This window comes from Cetorhinus maximus, chromosome 6 (assembly GCF_964194155.1).
Source record: "Cetorhinus maximus chromosome 6, sCetMax3.hap1.1, whole genome shotgun sequence".
Taxonomy (NCBI): domain Eukaryota; kingdom Metazoa; phylum Chordata; class Chondrichthyes; order Lamniformes; family Cetorhinidae; genus Cetorhinus; species Cetorhinus maximus.
Genome location: NC_135884.1, coordinates 83,166,921 through 83,179,892, shown reverse-complemented (window position 1 = coordinate 83,179,892; position 12,972 = coordinate 83,166,921). Strand labels below are relative to the sequence as shown.

The following is a 12,972-nucleotide window of genomic DNA, read 5'->3' as shown; positions in this document are numbered from 1 at the left end:
CACTGCTCTTCGTCGCATTGTCTGCTTTCTCTTTAGCTTTTATGCTGTCCCTGACTTTCCTTGTCAGCCATGTTTGCCTCGTCCTCCCTTTAGCATGCTTCTTCTTCCTAGGGATGAATTTTTGCTGTGTCTCCCAAATTACTCCCAGAAACTCCTGCCATTGCTGTTCCACTGTCTTTCCTGCTAGGCTCATCTCCCAGTCAATTCTGGCCAGCTCCTCCCTCATGCCTCTGTAGTTGCCTTTATTCAACTGTAATACCGTTACATCTGATTCCAGCTTTTTCCTCTCAAATTGCAGGGTAAATTCTATCATATTATGGTCACTTCCTCCTAAGGGTTCCTTCACCCTAAGCTCCTTTTTCAAACTTGCCTCATTACACATCACTAAATCTAGAATTGCCTGTTCCCTAGTGGGCTCCACCACAAGCTGCTCCAAAAAGCCATCTCGTAGACATTCCACAAATTCCTTTTCTTGGGATCCTCTACCAACCTGATTTTCCCAGTCTACCTGCATATTGAAATCCCCCATGATCACTGTAACCTTGCCTTTCTTACATGCCTTTTCTATCTCCTGGTGTATCTTGTGCCCCACATCCTGACTACTGTTCGGAGGCCTGTACATAACTCCCATTATGGTTTTTTTACCTTTGCGGTTCCTCAACTCTACCCACACAGATTCTACATCATCTGATCCTACGTCATTTCTTGCTATCGATTTAATTTCATTTCTTACTAACGAAGCAACCCAACCCCCTCTGCCAACCTGCCTATCTTTTCGATAGGATGTATATCCTTGGATACTTAGCTCCCAGTCCTGATCCCCTTGCAGCCATGTCTCCGTGATGCCCACCACATCATACCTGCCAATTTCAATCTGCGCCACAAGCTCATTGACCTTATTTTGTATACTGCGTGCATTCAGATACAACACCTTCAGTCCTGTATTTCCCGTCCCCTTTCTCATTGTCGTCCCTTTATCTGATGTGCTTGAAGTTAGATTCCTAGCCCTTTCCAAACACTCTGTCCGAACATGTCTCCATAATGGCTATCAAATCATAATTACTTATTTCTATGTACGATCTCAATTGATCTGTTTTGTTTCGAATGCAACGTGCATTCAGATACAGAGCTTTTAGCTTTATCCTTTTATTCTTTTTATAATTTCTAGTTTCATCAGTTGACTTATTGTTTGATTTGTACTCTCTATTCCTCCCTGTCACAGTCTGTTTTCCATTTTCTGTAATAATACCTTTTTCTTTTGTCTTGTCTCTGCTCTTTGATTTACCATATCTTCTCAAATTTGATCCGTTGTCCCCTCTATTTAGTTTAAAACCCTCTCTACTTCTCTAGTTATGCAGCTCGCAAGAACACCGGTCCCAGCATGGATCGGGTGTAGACCATCCTAATGGTATGGATCCCACTTTCCCCAGTATTGGTGCCAGGGCCCCACGAACCGGGACCCACTTCTCCCATATCATTAGGAATTCTTGATAAGGATTGTTGATTTGGAAATCGAACTGCAGACACTGCGTGTGGTAGTTCACCTCGACAAACCACCAGGTGACTCAGATACAGGCTTCAATCATTTATTATTTAATTGTACGCAGGGAGAAACAGCCTTGGGCCGTCCAAGGTCGAACTCTAATAGGTCCTTATATACATCTTTGGTCACATTCACATATTCTAATCTTGTCAATTTACAATCACATGCTTCTCTGGTCGCAGTTACTCGTTTCCCATGTGTACAAACATCAAGCATTGTTCTCATCCATGCAAGACCACCATATCTTGCTGATTGTGCAGGCAGACCAAAGAGCGTCTTTCACCGAGTTGATGATCCTCCAGCTGCAGTTGATGTTTGTCTCGGTCTGCGTCCCTGGGAACAGCCCGTAGAGCACAGAGTCCTGTGTCACAGAACTGCTAGGAATGAATCTTGATAGAAGCCACTGCATCTCTCTCCGGACCTTCTTGAATTCAACACCCACTCCCTGGTCTTCTCCTTTGTTTTACTAGCTTGTTTGTCTCATTCCTTATCCTGTCTAAAGCACATCTGCTACTCTCCAGTTCTGCTTATATTTTATTTTTACTAAAAGACACTTCTACTAAAATCGTTTAACCCTTTCAGTCCCCACTTTTGGCCCTTGGCCAGACCATGGTAGCCAACTCAGTGGTATTGCCCCTTTCCTTATACTCCGCCACTCATTGATACTGGCCAGGTATCAAGTTTAGGGTTATAAGAGTATCGGGTTATACCATCTGTACAGGTTGGCTCTGCAATACGGGCGCTTGCCTCTCTTGTTTAGCCCCTGCATTCCTGAAATCCCATGCTTTTTGCCTTCTCTTGTGTGTTCTTCTAGTGCGGTAAACCAAGTATGTTAAATGTTGAACCAATACCAACTGGGTGGTAACCAAAACATGGGAAATGATCCTAATCCATGGGTGTATCTGTACGTTCGATCCCCAATTCCAAATGTCCTCCCGCCAAGTGGGGGTATCTATTTGTTCCACATTGTCAGTGTTTTAACCTGTTGCTGTAGCGTATAATATGTTCTATGCACCCGCTGGGTCTCATTGCGGATATCTGTAAGTTGTTCAAGTAACAGTGGGGATTACATAGGAGAACTGGCTAAAATACTGTGTCAGGTTTTCTTTCATGCCTTCCTCTGCCTGCACATTAACTGTGTCTCTTTTGTAGATTTCCACCAGTTCTACCTTTCCCACCCTAGCTGGTACCTGTGGATATAGACACACCACAGGACTTGTTATAGGACAAGATTGATTGTTCCCATATTGGTAAGGCAATACCTCCCTGTACCCAAGTATGCAACGTGAGTTGGTTCCATCATGGCCCATTTAGCTTCCATTGTACAATTGCCTGGTTTTTTTTTGAAAAATATACTTTATTCATAAAATATCTGGAAGAACATTACAAAACATTTCTAAACCGCCATCACAAAAAGTGCAACCAGATTCTACACATGGATCACGAGGAGCTTCGATACAATCAATGAATATTACAATTACAGCCCGAGGGGTCTATACCTTTTCTAGCCCCTCGGTGCACTGTGGCAGAAAGGTCTTAGACAGCGACCTTTCCCCATTGCGCCTTTCTGGCGGCTGCCCCAAGCTTTAGTGTGTCCCTCAGCACATAGTCCTGGACCTTGGAATGTGCCAGTCTGCAACACTCGGTCGTGGACAACTCTTTGCACTGGAAGACCAACAAGTTTCAGGCAGACCAAAGAGCGTCTTTCACCGAGCTGATGATCCTCCAGCTGCAGTTGATGTTTGTCTCGGTCTGCGTCCCTGGGAACAGCCTGTAGAGCACAGAGTCCTGTGTCACAGAACTGTTCGGGATGAATCTCGATAGAAGCCACTGCATCTCTCTCCGGACCTTCTTTGCAAAGGTACAATCCACAAGGAGGTGAACAACAGTCTCGTCCCCATCACAGCCACCTCGAGGGCAACGTGCAGAGGGGGTGAGACTCCTGGCGTGTTGGAAGGATCTGATGGGGAGGGCCTTTCTCACCACCAGCCAAGCTACATCTTGGTGCTTGTTAGAAAGTTCTGGCAATGAGGCATTCTGCCAAATGACTTTGACAGTCTGCTCGGGGAACCATCCGACAGGATCCACCATCTCCTTTTCCCGCAGGGCCTCTAAGACGTTACGTGCCGACCACTGCCTGATGGACTTGTGGCCAAAGGTGTTTCTCTGCATAAATTTTTCCACGAGGGACAGGTGGTACGGCACGGTCCAACTACTTGGAGCGTTCCACGGCAGCGTGGCCAGACCCATCCTTCACAACACCGGGGACAGGTAGAACCTCAGCACATAATGACACTTGGTGTTTACATACCGAGGGTCTAAGCACAGCTTGATGCAGGATGAGGGCGATGTTGGGCACGTTTTTTCCCCCCCTTATCTAGAGGCTTGTACATTGCGTCCCTGTGGACACGATCCATTTTCGACCTCCAGAAAAAGCGAAAGATGGCACGGATGATCGCCATCGCGCAGGAGTCTGGAATGGGCCAGACCTGTGCCACGTACAGCAATAGCGAGAGTGCCTCACACCTGATGACCAGGTTCTTACCCGCAATGGAGAGGCATCGTTGCTCCCACATGCCCAGTTTTCTTTGCACTATAGACACTCGGTCCTTCCAGTTTCTAACGCATGCCCCGGTCCCTCCGAACCATATCCCCAACACCTTCATGCCGTCAGCCCTGACGGTCAAGAGGACAAAGGATCGGTCAGCCCAGTTCCCAAAGAACATGGCCTCGCTCTTCCTATGATTTACCTTGGCTCCCGAGGCCAGTTCGAACTGGTGGCAGATGAGGATCAGTCTGCGCACCGACAGCGGATCCGAGCAGTAGACTGTCCATCGTCCATGTACAGGGAAGCTTTGACCTGAGTGCCTCCACTGCCTGGGATCGTCACTCCTCCTATGCCCGGATCCTTCCTGATGGACTCAGCAGAAGGTTCTGTGCAACACACAAACAGGACAGGGGAGAGAGGGCAGCCCTGCCTGACTCCAGATTTAATCGGAAAGCTATCTGATTCCCACCCATTGATTGTGACTGCGCTACTGATGTTAGTGTAGAGCAGTTGGATCCAATTGCGGATTCCCTCCCCAAACCCCATTTTGGAGAGCACATCCACCATGTAGGGGTGCAATATTCTGTCAAAGGCCTTCTCCTGATCCAGGCTGATGAGGCAGGTGTCCACACCCCTGTCCTGCACATAGGCAATCGTATCCCTGAGTAGCGAGAGGCTGTCAGAGATCTTCCTGCCGGGCACAGTGCAGGCCTGGTCAGAGATAAAAACAAAAAGCTGCGGATGCTGGAAATCCAAAACAAAAAATAAAAAATACCTGGAAAAACTCAGCAGGTCTGGCAGCATCGGCAGAGAAGAGTACAGTTGACGTTTCGAGTCCCCATGACCCTTCAACAGAATTAAGTAAAAATAGGGATGAAATATAAGCTGGTTTAAAGGGGTGGGTGGGGGGGTGTTGTGGGGGAGAGCAGGCCTGGTCAGGGTGGATCACCAATTCCAGAGTGGACTTTACCCGATTGGCGATGACTTTGGACAGATTCTTATAATCCACTTTCAACAGTCTGGGAAACCCGCACTTTGCTTCTTCTGTCTCATGTATTGGATATGGGTGCACTAATGAGGAGGCCTCTGCTCTGCATCTCTCTAAAGTGGTGCTTACTACACTATCCTCTATTTCTACTGCATATGGCAGTATATTATTATACTTTACATAATACTCACCCCCAATTACCCCAATGTTTTCTACTCTATATAATGTCTTAGTGGGTGTTGATTCTGGTATAACAGGGATTGCCAAAACAATGCCAATTAACATATTATTATTCACAACACACTTAATTCTATATACACACGTTAGACCCCTGAGCTGGCAACCAATCAAATCATGATTCTTCTGTTGTGACAGGTTAAACAAGTATGCATTTGTTATCCACAGGGGCACCTTAACCTCATGAATTTGTCTCAAAGACAGATAGTAAGAGTTTTTACAGATATTTATAAAGGAAAAGAATTAACAAGGTGAGCATTGGTCCAATAGAAAGTGAGTCTGGGAGATTAATAGTGAAAATTAAAGAGATGGAAGATGAATTGAACCACTATTTTGTGTCAATCTTCACTATAGAGGATACAAGTAACATCCCAGAAATAGCTGTAAATCAGAAATTGGAAGGGAGGGAGGAATTCAGGAAAATTACAATCACCAGGGAAGTGGTACTGAGTAAATTGTTGTAACTGTGGGCTGACAAGTCTCCAGGTTCTGATGGACTTCATCCTAGGGTCTTAAAAGAAGTGGCTAGTGAGATACTTGATGCGTTGGTTTTAATTTCCAAAATTCACTAGATTTGGGGAAGGCTCCATTAGATTGGAAAATAGCTAATGTAAATCCTTTATTCAAAAAGGGAGGGAGACAGAAAGCAGGAAACAACTACAGGCCAGTTAGGTTAATATCTGTCACACGGAAAATGTTAGAAGCTATAAAGATGTTATAGCAGGGCACTTAAAGTAAAGATAAGCAGGCAGAGTCAACATGGTTCTTTGAAAGTGAAATCATGTTTAACCAATTTATTGGAGTTCTTTGAAGAAGTAACATGTGCTGTGGATAAAGGTGAATTTTCTGGTGACACAAAGATAGGTAGGAAAGTAAGTTGTGAAGAAGAAATAAGGGGGGTCAGAGAGTTGTGAGTCTTTGCAATTCTCTTCCTCAAAAGGCAGTGGAGGCAGAGTCTTTGAATATTTTTAAGGCAGAGGTAGATAGATTCTTGATAAGCAAGGGGGTGAAAGGTTATCAGGGGCAGGCAGGAATGTGGGGTTGAGGTTACAATCAGATCAGCCATGATCTTATTGAATGGCGGAGCAGGCTTGAAGGGCCGAGTGGCCTACTCCTGCTCTTAATTCATATGTCCGTATAGAGTCCAAATGGGCTCTGCCTGTTCCTTTGTTGGAGCTGGAGCTCCAGGACATGAGTCCTCTCGAGCAGTGAATTAAACTCTTCCTTCACCATTCCTGACCCACCTGTGATCTCCCTGGTGAAGTATCATAGCCATCCTTTGAAGAGAAAGTGTTGAGTTCAGTGTTTCCACAATGGACATGAGCCTGTGCTGGTCAGATTCATGGGGAAGATATGAGTTTGGTGGCTCACTGATCAACATGGCAACACCAGCAATAGATGTTTCACTGCTGCTTGGTTACCTTGCATGACATCACAATACTCATGTACATGTCACTGTTTTATGGCATTACTGAAACTGCAGTGCCTAGCAACCAGCTTTGACACAAACAGATACTGATTTGCACACAGATACAAATACACACACAGTTATAAACAGATGTACAAATACCCATTGACACATACACACACATATACATACTGACGCACACAAAGATACAATTACAAAAGCAAAATACTGCAATTGTTGGAAATCTGAAATAAAGAATAAGCTGGAGATACTCAGCAGGTCTGGCAGTGTCTGCAGAGAGAGGAGGAGAAACTGAAATGTAATGTGATAGTTGTAGGAGATTGAATAATTAGGGAGACAGATATATTCTTGTAAACAGGTTAGAGTTCTCCATGGTTTGTTGCCTTCCTGCAGCCAGGGTGAAGGACATCTCGAACCAGCTTCAAAGGATATTGGAGAGTGAGGGGGACGATCCAGTCACATTCCATGCTGGGACCAACAACATAGGAAAGAGAAGGCATAGAGGTTCAGTTTGGAGAGTACCAGGAACTAGGAACTAAATTGAAGAACAGGACCTCAAGGGTTATAATCTCTGGATTATCACTTGAACCACGTGAAAATTGTAATTGGGTTAAACAGATTAGGGAGGTGAACAAGTGGCTGAAGGAGTGGAGTGGGAAAGAGCGGTTCCATTTCATGGGGCACTGGCACCAGAACTGGGACAGGAAGGAACTATACCATTGGGATGGACTCCACCTGAACGGTGGTGGGGCTCAGGTCTGAGCAGAAAGCATAAATAAGGCGGTCACAAGGTCTTGAAACCAGTAAGCATGTGTGGGGAGGGCAGAACGGGGAGAGCTCAGGTGAAAAAGGTAATATAAATAATACTTTGAAAACAAAGAAAAGGGAAGAGAGCAGAGTAACAGAAATTGTGCGTTAGGCATTACAGGTAAAGGGAAAACTAAAAGATGTAAAGCAATTAAAGCAGAAAGAAATATGTGAGTAAAACATGAGAACAAAAAGACAGGTTTGGGTGTGTGTGGCCCAGATAAGTGTCCTTTATACAAACTGATGGAACATGAGGAACAAATTGAATAAATTGCAGGCGCAAATTCAACTTGGAGGCTACGGTAGCCACTGCAGGGACATGGCCGGAAGGTGGGCAGTATTGGGAACTAAACATGTCAGGTTATAAGGTCAACAGGAAAGATAGGGGAAGGGGTAGCCTTAATGATTAAGGATGAAATAATTCCAATGAAAAGAAACAATATAAAGAGAGTAAAGCAGGCAGCGGAGACTTTATAGGTAGAATTAAAAAATATAAAAGGATTTAAGACTGTAACTAGGGATATGTACAGGCCCCCGGTAGTTGATTAAATTGGGGACTTGTATAAATGTAGAGATTAGACATGTGGCAAAGGCGGAGTAGTTTTAATAGGTGGTTTTAACTTTCGCATACATGGGGATGAGTTAGACTAGCACGTCAGAACGGTAGCGAATTTCCTGAGTGTGTCCAGGATAGTTTTCTGCAACAAAATGTCTACAACAAACAAGTGGGCATGCAATATTAGATTTAGCAATGAGCCAGATTTAGTCAATAGCTGAACAGTATGAGAACATTTATCAAACAGTGATCAGAATATAATCAGGTCGAATGTAGTTTTTGAAAGGGGGAAAGGTGAAACAGCTACTAAGGTCTAAATTTAGGGAAGGTTGACTTCGATAGGCTGATTCAAAGACTGTTCACAGTAAACTGGGCAAATCTGTTAATGAATAATTCAGCACAAATTCAGTGGGAGGTGCTCAAACAACAATGTATTGTAGTACAGAACCAGTTTATACTCCTAAAGGCCAAGAGCTCTACCGAAAAAGGCAGCTTTGGATAATTAAAGAGGTAAGAGACAACATAAAACTAAATGAAAAGGCATGTAATAATGCAAAAAATAGCAGAGCCTGATGAATGGGAAAGATACAAGGAGCAGCAATGGGTGACAAAGCAAATAGGAAGAGCTACAAAAAGGGTGCATGAAAATAAACATGCAAATGAAATCAAATCAATAAAAAAATGTTTTAAATTATATCAGAAAAAAGGTGGTCAGAAGCAATGTGAGCTCCTTGAAAACTGATAATGTTGATAGTGTCAATGATGAGTAATGAGTTTGTATCGATATTTATATTGAGGAAGAGGTCAGCATGCCAAACTTCTCAAGGAATTATTGAATCAGGTTCAGGGACTCAACAAAATTAATGTAAGCAGGATAACAATAATAGAGAAATTAATAGTACTAAAGAGCGATAAATTCCCAGGACCAGATGGTTTACATCTGAGAATTGTAAAAGTAATTGGTGAGAACATTGCAGTTACCTAATTATAAAGTTCTGTTATATAGGAGCAGAACTAGGTTGAATGTCAGGCGGCATATCACAGAATCATTATCACAGAATCATTATCACAGAATCTTAACGGCACAGAAGGAGGTCATTTGGCCCAACGAGTCTGCACCGGCTCTCCAAATGAGCATTGTGTCCTAGTGCCATTGCCCTGCCTTTTTCCCATACCCCTGTACATTGTTTCTATTCAAATAATCATCCAACGCCCTCTTGAATGCCTCAATTGAACCTGCCTCCGTCACACTTCCAGTTGGTGCATTCCAGACCCAAATGACTTGTTGTGTGAAAAAGTTTTTTCTCACATCACATTTGCTTCTTTTGCAAATCACTTTAAATCTGTGCCCGCTCATTCTCGATCCTTTTACAAGTGGAAACAGCTTCTCCTCATCTACTCTGTCCAGCACCCTCACGGGGAAAAATTTTCTCCCCGTTGGGGGCGATGTGCGGGTGCGCCTCCAATCGGAGTCCCCAATTGGGGGCGCAGCGCCAGTTTACATGGGCGGGCCAATTAAGGCCCGTCCAGCATGACGTCTGCCAGGAAGCACTATTCGCTCCCTGTGCGGGCTGGCGGGGGGGGGATTCCCTCAGTCAGGAATGAGCTCTTTCGTGCATGCGCGCGCAAGAGCACACAGATCTCTCTGAGGCTAAGTGCTACCTCAGGGAGATCAGCTCCAATTTAACACTTTAAATAAACATGTTTAAAAATTTTCCCTGCCATGTCCCCTCATGTGACACTGTCACATGAGTTGGGACATGTCCATAAGTTTTATTGAAACCTTTCTTAAAAATTTAAATACCCTCATGAAACCTCATCCTGCCCGTGGATGAGGTTTCATGCTTTTTCTGAAGCCCGCCAGGGCTCCCGGCCTGCCCACCAACCTTAAGGTTGGACAGGCAGGTCCATTAACGAGCTTAATTAGTTTTTCAATGGCCTCAATAGGCCATTGACAGGTCGGCGGGTGCGCAGCTGACTTGGCAGCGCCCCCACTGACCTGAAAATGGAAATGACGCAGGGTGAGGTCGGGAGTTCAACCCGACATCATCCCGCATCATTTTACGTGTCGCCCCACCCCCGCTTGCCGATCTGAAGATCCTGCCCATGATTTTGAAAACTTCTTTCACGTTTCCTTTCAGTCTTCTTCTCTCCAACGAAAACAGTCCCAACCTCTCCAATCTATCCTCATAGCTGAAGTTTCTCATCCCTGGAACCATTCTTAAAAACCTCTTCTGCACTCTCTCCAATGTGTTCCCATCCTTCCTATAACACGGGGTCCAGAACTGTACACAATATTGAGGTCTAACGAGAGTCTTATATAAATTCAGCATAACCTCCCTGCTCTTGTACTCTGTGGCCCTATTAATGAAGCCCAGGATACTATATGCTTTATTAACTGCTCTCTCCACCTGCCCTGTCACCTTCAATGATCTATGCACATATGCACCTAAGTCTTTCTGCTCCTGCATCCCTTTCAAAATCCCACCCCTTATTTTATATTGTTTGTCCATGTTCTTCCTACCAAAATGCATCACCTCACACTTCTCTGCATTGAACTTCATCTGGCACCTATCTGCCCACTTCACCAACTTGCCTATGCCCTCTTGAAGTTCCACACCATCTTCCTCGCAGTTCACAACACTCCCAAGCGTCGTATCATCCGCAAACTTTGAAATTGTTCCCTGCACACAAGATCTAGATCATTAAAATATATCAGGAAAAGCAAGGGTCCCAATAACGACCCCTGGGGAACTCCACTACAAACCTTCTTCCAGCCCAAAAAATATCCATTGGCCATTACTGTCTGCTTCATATTTTTCAGCCAATTTTGTATCCACGTTGCTACTGTCCCTTTTATTCCATGAGAAATACCTTTTCTCACAAGTCGGTTGTGTGGCACTGTGTCAAATGCCTTTTCAAAGTCCATGTACTCCACATCAACAGCATTACCCTCATTGACCTTTTCTGTTACCTCTTCAAAACATCCCAGCAAATTAGTTAAACACGATTTCCCCTTTAGAAATCCATGCTGGCTATTCCTTATCAATGGCATTCAGGGTAATGTGGCAAACTGGATAAAAGGTTGGCTTTGTAACAGGAAACAAAGGGTAATGGTCGATGGATGCTCTTGCGAATGGGAAGTTGTCTCAAGTGGTGTTCCACAGGGCTCGGTGTCGGGACCCTTGCTGTTTGTGTTATATATTAACGATTTGGACGTGAACGTGGGGGGCACAATTGGAAAATTTGCAGATGTCACAAAGATTGGCTGAGTAGTGGATAGTGTAGAGGATAGCCATAATCTCCAAAACGATATAGATGGGTTGGTGGAGTGGGCGGTAAAGTGGCAGATGGATTTTAACATAGAGAAGTATGAGGTCATACATTTAGGGAGGTCAAACAGTTACAGGGATTACAAAATAAATGGGAATATACTAAGAGGGGTAGATGAAGTGAGAGGTCTTGGCGTACAAGTACACGGGTCCCTGAAGGCAGCAGTTCAAGTAGACAAGGTTGTAAAGAAGGCATATGGAATGCTCTCCTTCATTGGCAGAGGTATAGAATTTAAAAGTAAGGATATAATGTTGGAATTGTATAAAACACTGGTGAGGCCACAACTGCAGTATTGTGTGCAGTTCTGATCACCACATTAAAGGAAGGATGTAATAGCTCTGGAGAGAGTGCAGTAGAGGTTTACAAGAATGTTGCCAGGGTTAGAAAAGTGTAGCTACGAGGAGAGATTGGATAGGTTGGGGTTATTTTCCTTAGAACAAAGAAGGCTGAGAGGTGACTTGATTGAGGTGTACAAAATTATGAGGGGAATAGATAGAGTGGACAGGATAGAATTGTTTCCCTTGTTGGAGAATTCTAGAACCAGGGGACATAGATTCAAGATAAGTGGCAGAAGGTGTAGGGGGGACATGAGGAAGAACTTTTTTATGTGGAGGGTAGTGGGTGTCTGGAATTCGCTGCCCAAGTTGGCGGTAGAGGCAGAAACTTTAAACTCTTTTAAAAAGTACCTGGATCTGCACCTAAAGTGCTGTAAACTGCAGGGCTATGGGCGGGGCGCAGGAAGGTGGGATTAGAAAGGGCACCTGGGTGTCCTCGGGCTGGCATGGACAAGATGGGCTGAATGGCCTCCTTCTGTGCTGTAACTTTTCTATGGTTCTAACCCATATTTTTATCTGACTACTAATTCTATCCCGAATAATTGTTTCTAGAATCTTGCCCTGAAGTTAAACTGCCTGGTCTGTAATTGCTGGGCTTTTATCCTTACAAGCTTTTTTGAACAAGGGTGTAATGTTTGCAATTCTCCTGTCCTCAGGCACCATTACTGAGCCTGGGAAGACTGAAAGATTATGGCCAGTGCCCCTGCAATTTCTACTCTCACTTCCTTCAATATCCTTGGATGCATCTCATCCGGTCCCGGTGCCTTGTCAACTTTAACTACTGACAGCCTATTCAACATTTCCTCTTTATCAATTTTGAACACTTCTAGTGACAGAGATTCCTTGTCTGTCACCATATCCTGGGTAGCATTTTACCTCCTTGGTAAAGATGGATGCAAAGTATTAATTTAATACCTCAGCCATGGCCCCTTCATCCATGTGTAAATTCCCTTTTAGGTCCCATTTGGCCCTACTCCTCATTTTACCACCCTTTTACTATTTATATGCCAATAGAAGATTTTGGGATTCCCCTACTCTGAGAGGGACAGTTCTGTGATTAGTAGAAATTATTCAATGTGACTGTCACGTCTACTTGGCTAGTCGGCCATGGGGGGGCAGCCTCTAGTTTTTTGGGGGGCCTGCCCCTTTAAAGGGAGAAGGGTGTGTGTCCGTTTCCTGTCCTCTGAACCGGAAGC

At 44.4% G+C, this 12,972-nt stretch overlaps 1 protein-coding gene across 1 annotated transcript in view; it reads left to right on the top strand.

Moving 5' to 3' along the window:
* Positions 1 to 12,972, top strand: part of setd6 (SET domain containing 6, protein lysine methyltransferase) — a 60,240-nt gene that overhangs the window by 26,296 nt on the left and 20,972 nt on the right. The gene's annotated exons all lie outside the window — the stretch shown is intronic.